General features: G+C 49.6%; 1 protein-coding gene across 2 annotated transcripts in view; it reads right to left on the minus strand.

Annotated features, from left to right (window-relative positions):
• Positions 1 to 14,385, minus strand: part of KLHL20 (kelch like family member 20) — a 213,216-nt gene that overhangs the window by 58,126 nt on the left and 140,705 nt on the right. The gene's annotated exons all lie outside the window — the stretch shown is intronic.

The following is a 14,385-nucleotide window of genomic DNA, read 5'->3' on the forward strand; positions in this document are numbered from 1 at the left end:
AATTTTGGGGGGAAAGAATAGGCCAGCATAGAACTTAGTATCATTATTTCCACACATCTGGACTAAAAAGACATAGGTTTTCAAGATACTTCTGAAAAGGAAATCCTTAAATATGGCAAAACTTCAGGGATTGCCACAACATACAGAAAAAGTATTTCCTCCTAGTAGTATTTGTCTGCAAGAAAACTATAATCCAAGTGATAAACAATCAATCAATCAGAGTACTTGTAAAGCGCGCTACTTACCCGTGAGGGTCTCAAGGAGCTGGGGGAGGGGGTGCCGCTACTGCTCGAAGAGCCAGGTCTTGAGGACTCTTCTGAAGGCGAGTAAGTTTTGGGTCTGCAGTAGGTGGGTAGGGAGGGTGTTCCAGGTCTTGGCGGCGAGGTAGGAGAAGGATCTGCCGCCTAAGGTTGTTCGTTGGATGCTGGGGACATCGGCGAGGGCGAGGCTGGCGGAGCGGAGCTGGCGGGTCGGGGTGTAGAAGTTGAGTCTGCTGTTCAGGTAGGCTGGCCCGGCGTTGGAGTGCTTTGTGTGCGTGGGTCAGGAGCTTGAAGGTGATCCTCTTGTCGACGGGGAGCTAGTGTAGGTCGCTCAGGTGGGGGGTGATGTGGCTGCGGCGGGGGGAGTCGACGATCAGTCGGGGGAGGCTTTTTGGATGTAGTCGTCGTAGGTGTTTGGCTGGGATTCCTACGTAGAGTGCGTTGCCATAGTCCAGTCTGCTGCTGACGAGGGCCTGTGTCACCGTTCTTCTGGTTTTGGTTGGGATCCACTTGTAGATCTTGCGGAGTATGCAGAGGGTATTGTAGCAGGAGGAGGAGACGGCATTGACCTGTTTAGACATGGAGAGGGAGGAGTCGAGGATGAATCCTAGGTTGTGTGCATGGTCGGTGGGTGTCAGTGCTGCTCCCAGTGTGGTCGGCCACCAGGAGTCGTCCTAGGCTGAGGGGGTGGGTCAGAGGATGAGTACCTCCGTCTTGTCAGAGTTTAGCTTCAGACGGCTGTTCTGCATCCAGTCGGCGATGTCATTATTCCCTTGTGGAGGTTGGTTTTTGCGGTGTGCGGGTTCTTGGTGAGGGAGAGGATGAGCTGGGTGTCGTCGGCGTAGGAGATGATGTTGAGGTCGTGATGGCAGGCCAGATGTTAAACAGCGTCGGGCTGAGCCCTGGGGGATGCCGCAGATGATGTTGTTGGCCTCGGATCGGAAGGGCAAGAGGTGGATGCTCTGGGTTCTGCCAGAGAGGAAGGACGTGGTCCAGTCCAGGGCCTTCTCTTGGATTCCGGCTTCTAGGAGGCGTGTCTTTAGAGTGCGATGGCAGACCATGTCGAAGGCGGCAGACAGGCCCAGGAGGATAGAACTGATGTTTCGCTGTTGTCTAGTTGGCGCCTGATGTCATCTTTGGCGGCGATGAGGGCTGTCTTGGTGCTGTGGTTTCGTCTGAACCTGGACTGGGACGGGTCCAAGATCGTGTTGTCTTCCAGGTGGCGGGCCAGTTGCATGTTGACTATTCTCTCGATTACCTTCGCCGGGAACAGGGAGATGGGCCTGAAGTTCTTGAGGTCCTTGGGGGTCCGCCTTGGGCTTCTTGTAAAGGGCGCTGATTTTGGCGTGCTTCCAGCTTTCCGGGAACGTTGCTGTTTCGAAGGAGATGTTGATGACCTTCCGTAGTTGGGGTGCGATGGCAGCGTCAGCTTTGTTGAATACGTGGTGTGGGCACAGGTCTGACGGAGATCCTGAGTGGATGGAGTTCATGACTTTGCGTGTCTCGTCGTCATGGACGTTGGACCAGGTCAGACAGTTGGCGCTGGTGGGTTTCACAGGGGAGGTGGGGTCTTCCGCAATCGTGGTGGTCATAGTGTTAAAGCTGTCAAGGATGTCAGCGATCTTACGGTGGAAGAAGATGGCAAGTGAGTTGCACAGTTCTTGTGAGGGCGGTATGTCGTTGGCACTGGAGTTGGAGAGTTCCTTTTACGATGCTGATGAGCTCCTTGCTGTCGTGTGCGTTGTTATCCAGGCGGTCTCTAAAGGAGGATCTCTTGACTAATCTGATGAGGTGGTGATGTCTGCGGGTGACGTCATTGTGGGCTGCGTGGTTGTCCAGAGTGCGTTCGTGGAGCCATATCTTCTCCAGTTTCTGGCAGGCACGTTTGGAGGTCTGCAGCTTGTCAGAGAACCAGGTAGCTCTCTTGCTGGCGTGGTTGTTGGAGGGTTTCTTGAGTGTGTCAAGGGTGTTGGCACAGTCGTCGATCCACTGTCTGAGGTTGCGGGCTGCGGCGTCTGGGTTGTTGGGGTCGGTGGGTGGGTTCTGGGCGAGGCTGGTGATCAGCCGGTCTTTGGTGACTTTGCTCCAGCAGCGGCGAGGCAGCTGTTGGGTGCGGTGGAGATGTAGTCTTATGGATGCATATGCTAGGTTACATTGTTGTAGGTGCAAGAGATAACAGAAAATGTTTTGAATAAAAGCATCTAGTGGATTGATTTTGTTATTTGTACAGTAAATTAGAAATTATTTCTACTCTGCCGCATAGCAGCTCTGGTGGTAGGACGTCTAGCCTCTTTTGTTCATGCAGTCTGGTAGGAGATTGAGGTAGTCAAACTCCAAGACTTCGGTGCCAGATCGCAAGGTTGAACAACTAACGGAATGAGCGGGAGAGGCGGAAAAGCAGAAGCAAATTTGGCTGACCAGTTCATCCATAGTGCATTGCGTTTGGACAATGGGAGTGGATACCTGGATGCGAAGCTTGGGTATTTTGCGTTTTGGTGTGTGGAGAACAGATCTGTTTCTGGGTGGCCCCACATATGAAAGAATGGAAGAAGAACTTGAGGATGAAGTTCCCATTTGTGGATCTGCTGTCTTTGACGACTGAGCAGATTTGGACTTTGATTGTGTACTTCTGGGAGTTGTTCTGCAAGGAGATATACGTTTTGCGGATGGCCCATCGCCATATGCTTTGAGCTAGGTGTGAAAGCTATAGAGAGTGTGCCACCCCCTGTTTCTGTATGTAGTACATTGCTGTCATGTTGTCTGTACGGACCAGGACAGCTTTGTCTACCAGATGGAGTTGAAAGGATTTTATGCAAAAAAAAAATTGACCGTAATTTATGTGGAGTTGTTTTTGCTGCGGGGTCCATATGCCCTGAATGATAAGGTTTCGAAGATGAGCTCCCCAGCCCTTGAATGATGTGTCTGCTATTAGCACTATCTGTGGAACTGGGTCGAGGAACGGGCACCCTTTGGAAAGGTTTTGTGTGTCCTACCACTGCAGAGAGAGATGGGTGCGGCTGTCCACCAACACGAGGTCTGTTAGCGGACCTTGAACTTGGTACCACGTACATGCCAAACACTCCTGTAAGGGACGCATTTGGAGTCTTGCATAAGGGACGATGAGAATGCCAGAAGCCATCATCCCGATTAACTGCATGAACACTCGAGCTGGTAAGGAGTGTTAAGGCAGAAATTATGATATTAGAGTTTGCATGTTGCGTATCCTGACTGGATTGGGGTATGCTAGAGCTTTTGAAGTGTTTATTGTAATTCCTAGATATTGTTGAGTGCTGGACGGTTGGAGGTGGGACTTGGTGAGGTTCACCGTGAATCCAAAGTCGTGAAGCAACTGAATTGTTTTGTGTGTGTGTTGCACACAGCTGATGTGTGACTTGGCTTTTATGAGCCAGTCGTCCCGATAAGGGAACACTAGCATATGTTGTCTTTGTAAGTGAGCTGCCACTACTGTGAGGCACTTGGTGAAGACGCCGGGTGCTGTGGTCACCGCGAACAGGAGGACTTTGAACTGGTAGTGTTGACCGTCTACCACGAACCTAAGATATTTCCTGTGAGCGGTATGAATGGGAATATTAAAGTAGGCATCCTTTAAATTCAGAGTGGATAGAAAGTCACCTTGTTGAAGCAGTGGTAGCCCCTGCTGAGTAATGACCATGCGGAAGTGGTCTGACTGAATGTAAAGGTTTAATGGTCTGAGGTCCAATATTGGCCTGAGACATCCTTTTTTGAAATGAGAAAATATAGGGAGTAAACCCCTGTGCCTTGACGAGGCAAGGGGACTGGTTTTATTGCATGTTTTTGTAATAGAGAAAGAACCTCTTGTTTTAGAAGAGTCAAATGTTCTGAGGACATTGGACGTTGTCGGGATGGATGTTTGGAGCAGTGGAGGCGAGTTCCAGGCAATACCCATACTGGATAAGGAGTAGTTTCTGTCCTGTAACTCCAGTTCTGTAGTAGGGGTATCTCTGTTATAGTCATAATCTAGTGAATAGTCCCGCCCATGTGCGCGGACCCCGGAGCAATCAAAAATAATCTCTTAAATTGTAAAAAATTCAGAACTGCACAGACACTTAAGAGAGAATTTAAAGACAGATAATGCAGCCTATATCCACAAGCTACACGGTCCAGTACTTCTACTTGAAATTCCACCAAAAAACCACAACAGCACAGCCTGTCCAGATTTCTCCACAGAGAAAAACGTTCCTTTTCCAGCAAAACCCTCTGGAATGATAGAGAGGAAGGAATGGACAGACAAGCCCCATAGGCTGCCATTATGTGGCTCAAAACAGGATACTGTGCCTTTAAGAGAACCTTCCAGAACTCTCTCAGTATCCCAGAATGCACAGCAGGTCCCTCTTACTTTCAGTTCTTTTTGAAGGCGTAACACGCCAGACCTGTAGCATTCCGTACATAATATCTTTCTCCACCGGGGAGGAGGGCGGGCGCTTATGACTATAACAGAGATACCCCTACTACAGAACTGGAGTTACAGGACAGAAACTACTCCTTCTGTAGAAGGGGATCTCTGTGTATAGTCATATTCTAGTGAATAGAATAGCAAGCCCATCCCCACATCAAAGCGGCGGTGGAGAGAATAGAATTAACACCACTACTGTGCGAACAGATTTCGCAGCAAAGCCTGCCCAACCTGAGAGTCTGTCCTGGCATCAGTGACCAGACAATAATGCTTAGCAAGGTATGGACCGACTTCCAAGTGGCCGCCTTGCAAATTTCTGCAATAGGAACAGTACGAAGCAAAGCAGTAGTGGCAGCTTTGCCCCTGGTGGAATGAGCCTTAGGTTTACCGCCTAAGGTCTTATTAGCCTTCTGGTAACACAATTGTATATAGGACACAATCCACCTCGAGATGGACTGTTATGAGGTAGCAAGACCGGTCCGGACTGATCCATAATTGATAAACAATTGGTCTAACCTACGAATATCTTTGGTTTTATCCAGATAAAATGTCAACACCCTCCTAACATCCAGGGAATGCAGAGACCTTTCCGCTGGAGATGAAGGATTCTGAAAAAACGTAGGTAAAGTTATGGTCTGGTTAACATGGAAATCAGAGATAACTTTTGGAAGAAATTTAGGGAGAGTACGCATAACAACCTTAGCAGCATGAAATACAGCATAAGGTTCTTGGCAACACAACGCCTGAATTTCACTCACCCTGCGGGCCGATGTGATGGCCACGAGGAACGCAGCCTTCCAGGACAGGTGCTGCAACGAAGCCTTATGAATAGGTTCGAAAGGCTCCTCCATCAATCTGGACAGCACCACATTCAAGTCCCATAAAGGAGAAGGAAGCGGGACAGGAGGGAACACTTTCTTCAAGCCTTCCAAAAAGTCCATGATCACAGGGATCTGCAAGAAGGAAGTCTGTGAAGGGCATTTCCTGTAGGCAGTCAGCGCAGCGAGATGAACCTTAATAGAATGAACAGTAAGGCCAGACAGCGCCAAATATAGAAGATACGGAAGGATGACATCTTCCTTACACGTCATTGGATCATAGTTCTTGGACTTACACCAGATGCAGAATCCCTTCCACTTGTAAGCATAGGAAGTCCTAGCCTCCTTCAGTATGTCCATACAATCTTATGGTAGATTCAGATGGCCATACTGCACTATCTCAGGAGCCATGCCGCCAAACTCAAAGACGAGAGGTTGGCATGCACCATCTGCCTCCCCGAACTTCGTGAGAAGGTCCGGCCAGCACGGCAGCCTTATGTGAGGAAGGAGAGACCGGTGAAGTAGATCCGTGAACTACCACTGCCTGGGCCATTCCTGGGCAAACAGGATCATCCGTGCCCTGGACTGGGACTGCTTGATGAGCACTGCCGGAATCAGGGGAATGGGTGGAAAAACGCACAGAAAGCTGTTCCACCAGTCGATCCATAGTGCATGCCCCAGCGTCCCCTGCTGGTAGTACCTGGAGGCGAAGTCTCTGCATTTGCTGTTTTCGGCGGTGGTGAACAGATCTAAGTCTGAGTCCCCCACCTTGCGAAGACGTCTCCTAGTACTTAGCCGTTTATGACCCATTCGCGGTTTTCCTGAATCAGTCTGCTCAGCGCGTCCGCCTGAACAATCTGCACACCTGGCAGATGAGACGCCGTTATCGTCACTCCTCTGGCTAACAGCCAGTGCCAGATCGCCTGCCCTTCCTGTGACAGTGTGCGTGGTCTCGCGCCCCCCTGCTTGTCGAGGTAAAACATCGTGGTCGTATTGTCCGTCCGCACAAGCAAGGAGTCGGTCTGGAAGGACAGATGAAAGGCCTTCCGTGCCAAGTGAATAGCTCTGAATTCCAGGAAACTGATGTGAGATGTGGACTCTGTCGGAGAACACGCTCCCTGGATCTGTAGATGGTCTGAATGCGCTCCCCAGCCCAGGAGAGACGCATCTGTAACGATAGTCCGAGTCGGGAAGTCCCTGTGGAAAGGAGCCCCTCTGAGGATATTCTCTGCTGAGCACCACCATCTCAGGGGCAGTTGGGCGTGAAGAAATAACTGAATCCGGTCGTCCCAACACCCTTTCTTCTGGTTCCACTGGTCCTCCAAACCGCCCTGTAGCGGCCACATGTGTAGGTGCACATGCGGAGTGAGGAAGGTACAAGAGGCCATCGATCCCCGTAGAGAAGACATCGTCCTCACTGTTGTAGATGGAGCAGCTAAGAGAGCCTGAGCCTTCCAAAGGATGGATAAGCGTCTCTCCTCCGAGGGAGACACGCTAGCCAACATCGTATTGATGGAGGCTCCCGAGTACTGCAGGCACTGTACCGGGATCGGGACAGACATGGACAGATCTATGTGCAACCCCAGACGGTCCAGCAGGACAGTCGTCCTGTTGAAGTGCAATTGTGCCTCTTGGAAGTTGGAGGCTTAGATAAACTAATCGTCCAGGTATGGGTAGACAAAACACCTTGTTATGTCTCAGGTGTGCTGCTATCACAGCCATGCATGTCGAAAAAGTCCTGGGTGCAGACTTCAATCCACACGGTAGTACGGTGTACTGATAGTGATTGGTGCTGACTAGGAAGCGCAGGAATTTCTGATGTTTCCAAGGAATGGGCACCTGGAGGTACGCATCCTGCAGACCTATAGCGCACAGCCATCCTCCTCTTTGCAGCTTAGGATAAATCCGGCACAAAGACCGCAACCCTCCGTTTGCTTAATGCAAACCCAGAATGGGCCTGAACTCGATCTGGTCCTTCTCTCGCACCCGAAAGCACCAGGACTACAGACCTTCTCTTAGAAGACCGAAGGACGTATTATCTCCCTGCTTCCCAACAGGGTAACGGCCTCCACTCGGAACTCGCGCAGCTGGAACTGCGAGTGAACCGGTGGAATTGCTGGAGGAGGGCTGACAAACGAAGACTGTCTAGACCCGGCCGGCCGTTGTTCGCCGAGGAGCATCAAGCTCTCCCGCGTATGCGCACAATATAATTGTGAATTATTAAATGGCGGCCCGGGACCACAGACAAATTCTGGGAGGAAAAGACGCCGCTAGAAAGGGCGGAAGGCCTTAGGCCGTTCTCCACGCCCCAAACCTACAGCCTTCAAAAATCTCCGATTCAGACTTCATGCTGGCCACTCACTACCCTCATGGCAGCCCAAGGGTTACCCATAGAACGGGAGAGTAGAAGCACACCGCTGAGCCGCAGGCTGCAGAGACGTCAGACGAATACAAGTATGGCAACGTAGGACAAATCCACCATACCTGGGGGTCGGCAGGAGAGAAAAACTCCGCTCCGACACCGATGTTTAGATCTGAAATGATCAGGCCCTTTAGACTATCTCTTGTAAGGCCTCCCTCTTGTCTCTCGGCAGGGGAACTACAAATCGGTGGAGAAATACCCCCACACAGGGGTCTTACCACAACGGCCCAGCAACAGCGGGCCACAGCATGCTGTCTGCATGCCGCCACCCCTGTGACCAAGTCAGGAGTACGGTAAAAGCCAGAACCTCCTGGCAGGTGGTAGTGGACGAAAGTTAAGTACCGCCAACCAGTTAAGAGGAGGAGAGAGCCTCCCCGTACTCATGGAAGACGCCTCCCTGGCATCAAGGCACGGGGGTTCGGAGACCGAGGGGCCAAAGGCCCCTGGGGTGGTGGGTGGGAGAGGGAATTGAGAAATCCGAAACATCCCCGGTGGTCACACCATTGGTGGCAGAGCAGGAGGCGACCCAGATGCTGAGTAGTTATGCGAATACTCAAAACTAAGCAAAAGGACCCATGTCCCCCGCTTACACGTGGTAAGTATCCACAGACTCCCCATCAGAAGGATTCCTCGACGCTGATCAACTGCACGGCGTCGTGAGTGGACGTTGCCGGGAACACAAAGTCCCCTCCTACGAAGAGAGGCTCACCATTGAGCGAGGCCTGGAACACGACCCAGGCGTCAAGCGCCGGCAAGAATTCCGCGGCTGTAACCCATGACGTCGACCTCACAACAACGTCACCATCACTAAGACAGTGACTGTCTCTACGACATTGCTGTACATCGACATCAAGCAGCACTGCACCGAGATGCCGAGCCATCCATAACGGTGACGTCTGGCCTAACGGAAGATAGCGGAGCCTAAGCGACCAACGCCCCAAAAGGAGCCTCACTGCTCCTCTACGTCGAGCCTCACTGCGCTCCATGACGTCGAGCCTCACTGCGCTCCATGACGTCGAGCCTCACTGCGCTCCATGACGTCCAGCCTCACTGCGCTCCATGACGTCCAGCCTCACTGCGCTCCATGACGTCCAGCCTCACTGCGCTCCATGACGTCCAGCCTCACTGCGCTCCATGACGTCCAGCCTCACTGCGCTCCATGACGTCGAGCGTCAAGGCGCGCTCCCCGGCGTCAAGGCGCGCTCCCCGGCGTCAAGGCGCGCTCCCCGCGCTCCCCGGCGTCAAGGCGCGCTCCCCGGCGTCAAGGCGCGCTCCCCGGCGTCAAGGCGCGCTCCCCGGCGTCAAGGCGCGCTCCCCGCGCTCCCCGGCGTCAAGGCGCGCTCCCCGGCGTCAAGGCGCGCTCCCCGGCGTCAAGGCGCGCTCCCCGGCGTCAAGGCGCGCTCCCCGCGCTCCCCGGCGTCAAGGCGCGCTCCCCGGCGTCAAGGCGCGCTCCCCGGCGTCAAGGCGCGCTCCCCGCGCTCCCCGGCGTCAAGGCGCGCTCCCCGGCGTCAAGGCGCGCTCCCCGGCGTCAAGGCGCGCTCCCCGGCGTCAAGGCGCGCTCCCCGGCGTCAAGGCACACTCCCCGGCGTCAAGGCACACTCCCCGGCGGAATGTAGATAAAGACCAAAGACGTCGAGAGAAGTTGCAAAGACACAAAATTATCACAAAAATTGAATAAAAAAAGCTCAAAAAAGAAGAGCTAATGCGCCAGGGTCCTGCTAGCAGGAGCCGGAAAAAAGAACTGAAAGTAAGAGGGACCTGCTGTGCATTCTGGGATACTGAGAGAGTTCTGGAAGGTTCTCCTAAAGGCACAGTATCCTGTTTTAAGCCACATAATGGCAGCCTATGGGGCTGGTCTGTCCATTCCTTCCTCTCTATCATTCCAGAGGGTTTTGCTGGAAAAGGAAAGATTTTCTCTGTGGAGAAATCTGGACAGGCTGTGCTGTTGTGGTTTTTTGGTGGGATTTCTAGTAGAAGTACTGGACAGTGTAGCCTGTGGATATAGGCTGCATTATCGGTCTTTAAATTCTCTCTTAAGTGTCTGTGCAGTTCTGCATTTTTTGACAACTTAAGAGATTATTTTTGATTGCTCCGGGGTCCGCGCACATGGACGGGACTATTCACTAGATTATGACTATACACAGAGATCCCCTACTACAGAATTGGTCTTACCCACCTGTCTGTTGTGATGGAATTCCAGACATGTAGGAACTGTGAGAGACATCCCCCGACAGGATTGGAATGACCAGGGGGAAGTGAAGGGAAGTCGCTGCTTGGTGATAGAGGAGCTGCGGGTGTTGTTACCGCAGCCTCTTCCCTTATTGTCGTTACCCCTGTATCCTCCTTGAAAATATCCTCCAGAGGAGGTAGTTTGATTGGGACTTTTAAAAGATGAAGAGGGATGTTCTGAGTTAGTAGTTTTAGAGGCAGCCCTTAAAAAGGAGCGACAAAAAGGCCCTCTAGGGGAAGACAACTGCAAGGCCCCCATGGACTTTGCAGTCTCCGTATCCTTTTTCATCTTTTCTAAAGATGTATCGACTATGGGCCCAAAAAGATGCTCTTGGTAGAAAGGCTGATTAAGAATAGTGGGTTGCACCTCTTGCTTGAAACCGGATATCCTGATCCAAGCATGCCTGCGTAGTAAAACGTTGGTATTAATAGCACGAGATGCTGTATCAGCTGCATCAAGGGCACATTTTATAGATGTGTTGGCTATTAGTTTACCCTCCTGTATAAGGTCATTAGCTTTGTTTTTATATTGCTCAAGAAGATGTTGCATAAGCTTTTCAAGCTCATCACAGTGATCTCTGTCATATCTAGCCAACAAAGCTTGGGCATTGGCAATCCGCCAATGATTTGCAGCCTGAGACGCAATTTGTTTGCCGGATGCGTCTATGAGTTCTGATTCCTTATCAGGAGGAGGGGCAACGCCTGTGCTCTGTGAATAAGTCCTCTTGCATGCATTAGACACCACAAGGGAATCTAAAGGGACCTGACCTCGGATGTACACTAGGTGATTGGGAGCTGCCTAATATTTTTTTGTCCACTCTGGAGTTGAGGATCCTGGCTCTGACAGGGTCTTTAAACACTTCTGGTGCATGTTTTAGCATACCTTATAGCATTGGCAGGGTGTGTAGACTTTTGTGCAGGTGCAAATGTTTCTAATAAGAAGTCTTCTTCTAAGGGATCTGAGTGTAATTGTACCCCGTGGTATTGGGCAGCCCTATTAATTAGTTGCAGAAACCCAATATTATCATCTGGTGGTGATGGCCTAGAAGGATAGAGGTCCAGACCATTGTGTGGATCGGGATCTGCATTGTAATCATTTCAAGGATCTCTATTGTGTGGGATGGTATGTGCGTCATCATCCCTATCTGGATCACCATTCCCATCTGCATCGGTATAATCATCTTCATCATCCTGTGGTTGAGGTGAAAATGTATGTTGTGGAGAGTGTACTGGTGAAATTAACAAATTGGGATCAGCTGGAGAAGGAGAGGAAGGTAGAGAAACATTGGAACCAATTTCCTTCCGTTTAATGGGTATTTCAGAGACTACTGAATGGTCCAGTTGTCTCTTTTTAGGAGGCTTGGTGGTAACATGACCGGTTTCTGGATCAATGTGTAGTGTTTTCTACTTTGGATCCGAAAAATCTGGCACAGACTGTTGTTTGGGTACAATGTCCTTTTTCAGTGACGAAGGGTTAGGGTCGAAATGTTCCTTTGACCTGGTCTCTGAAGCTTTCTGCTGGGTTGTGGACTCTTTACCTTTTGGTGTAGGAGTTTGTAGCTCCAAGACCTTTTTCGGCTCCGAAGGTTTTGATTTAACATGTTTCGGCTCCGAAGGCTTGCCCTTGGTTTGTTTCGCCGCCAATGGCTTTGGCTGCAAGGTTGTTTTCGGTGCAGACGAAGAAAGGTGTGGCACAGGTTTAGTTTTGGGCTCTGATGCCAGAGGTGACTTGTCGGCACCAGAATGGGATTGGCTCGTGTATGAGAGTAGGGTCTGCTTCCTATGATCAACACCACTTTTTGCTGTGATACTCTGGTTTTTCGACTATAGTGTGGCTGTGGGCCTGCTAATCAGACCCACAGCCCAGCTGTTCCCTCTCTAAATTCATACCATGTACTTTAGGTACATACCTAGTTGAGTATTGGGTCACCTTTGTGAGCCCTGTATAGTGTACCATAGGTACCCAGGGCATAGGTGAATCCAAGGCCTACCAGGGGCTGCAGAATGTATTATGCCACCCCTGGCTGGCCATCCAAACTGACACCACAGGCTGAACACTCAGCTTGGGCAAGGTGGTGTAATCACCCCTTACTTAGATATAGTATTCCTATATCTACCTTAATATATAGACACATATGTACCTATAAGTCACTCCTATGGCAGGCCTTGACAAGCATGTAAAGGTAGGAGATGCCTCCAAGGGAATTAGTTCCAAAAATTGTTTTAAATGATTTGAAAAAATTACTCAAAAGGACAAATCAATGGTCCTCTAATAGAGTCAATCAATAGTACTGTAATATAGTTAGAAGAAAATCAATTTTTAAACATAAAACACATATTACATGAAACAAGAGACAGACGGTGTATATGAAAATCTTAGATTTTATCAAAAGAATTAAGAGGCATTAAGAATTTAAGGTACAAATATACAAGCAGGCCTACAGGAAGAACATTAATGCATCAATCTTGTACTCTGTTGGGCCTGGTCAAGCCTACCCTATTTACAACTATTATCAATTCGGTAGGATAAAGGCGAGGGTCGACGTTTCGGTCTCCTATGTATGTATCTCTGAGACCATCTTCAGGACTGTTAATTTAATATTTCTATTGCCCTTTACTTTTACGAGAGTTTAATTCAGACTGGTCACTGACGCACAAATGCTGGTATTACTTTCAGCATATGACACAGCTGCAAGTGCGACTTGTATCAAGGAATGATGGAAAGCTTGGTGGTAGATGGCAACCGGTATGAAGAATTCTTGGAATAGTCAAAGGAGTCAGGCTTATATTTTCAATTTTTGGAGCCCAGACCTCTCCCGTGTCGATGTGTTCGTTATTCTAATATTGGATCAGGATCGAATCAAGCGATCTTGATTTAGATCGTATGTACACCAAATCACATTGAGTGAAACAACAGACTTTGGCGAAAATTCTGGAGGTAGAAACGGTCGTCAGAGATCAGCAGCGTCGGGTGCGGTCAGTTTCAAGTTTTTTTAAACTGACCGCACCCGACGCTGCAGACATCTGACGCACCGTTTCTACCTCCAGAATTTTCGCCAAAGACGGTTGTTTCACTCAATGCGATTGATGCATTAATGTTCTTCCTGTAGGCCTGCTTGTATATTTGTACCTTAAATTCTTAATGCCTCTTAATTCTTTTGATAAAATCTAAGATTTTCATATACACCGTCTATGTCTCTTGTTTCATGTAATATGTGTTTTATGTTTAAAAATGGATTTTCTTCTACTAACTATATTACAGTACTATTGATTGACTCTATTAGAGGACCATTGATTTGTCCTTTTGAGTAATTTTTTCAAATCATTTAAAACTATTTTTGGAACTAATTCCCTTGGAGGCATCTCCTACCTTTACTAGCATGAGCTGAGCCTGTCTGCAGCTTTCGGAACCATGTCCTTATAGTTGTTCTATGATATAGCCATGCAATGCATTATAATCCTCGTGGTTAATGCTAACTTTGGTTAGGCTTTATCAAAACATGTTGTGTAAGGGGGGCGTGGCTTGCGCGCCGCTGCAGTATGGCGTGTTGCGCTTGAGCTCCGTGGCGAGTTGGTCCCGTCGAGCGTTTCTCTCCGTCTCTTCTTGCCCTTCTGGCCGGAAAAAGCATACACCAGCAGCGGAACATGTGGTGACCTGTACGACGCTGTTTTTCTGCTGTTTTAGCCATCGGAGATATGCTTTCTGCCTCAAACCTCACAGGCGCTCGCATTCCTGAAGAGCGGCCGCCATTTTTCCGCTCATGACGTTCCTGTCATCTGACTTCAGAGGCGTCGCCGCGGATACAATTTTGCAGTGTCAAGTGTCCGACTAAGGGTTTCTGCACACGACGTCTAAACTGGTAACATTTTTGCTTTTTTTTTATGTTACTCTCTTGCTTCTTGGCTGGTTTTTAAGCTGCTCACAGTTTATTTTTCTCTCAAACTGTTCATGGAGGTGTTCATACCGCTTCATTGAGGTGTTTTCCTGCTCAACTATGCTCATACTCGAACCGCTAGATTAGCTTAGCGTGTTTTGAGCGTGTACTGCCACTTTTTTCACTATATCTGACTATTTTGCGCAACTTTGGTGTTATAGCCTATTCCAGTGGTATTCTTTTAGGCTCCTACTACAACACTGTCAATATGAATCGGTCCTCGAACAACAAAGACTCTAAGGACCCGGGCACATCTTTGATAAGACTTAAGTCAGTCTCTCCGACG

Source organism: Lissotriton vulgaris, chromosome 1_1, assembly GCF_964263255.1.
Source record: "Lissotriton vulgaris chromosome 1_1, aLisVul1.2, whole genome shotgun sequence".
Classification (NCBI taxonomy): Eukaryota; Metazoa; Chordata; class Amphibia; order Caudata; family Salamandridae; genus Lissotriton; species Lissotriton vulgaris.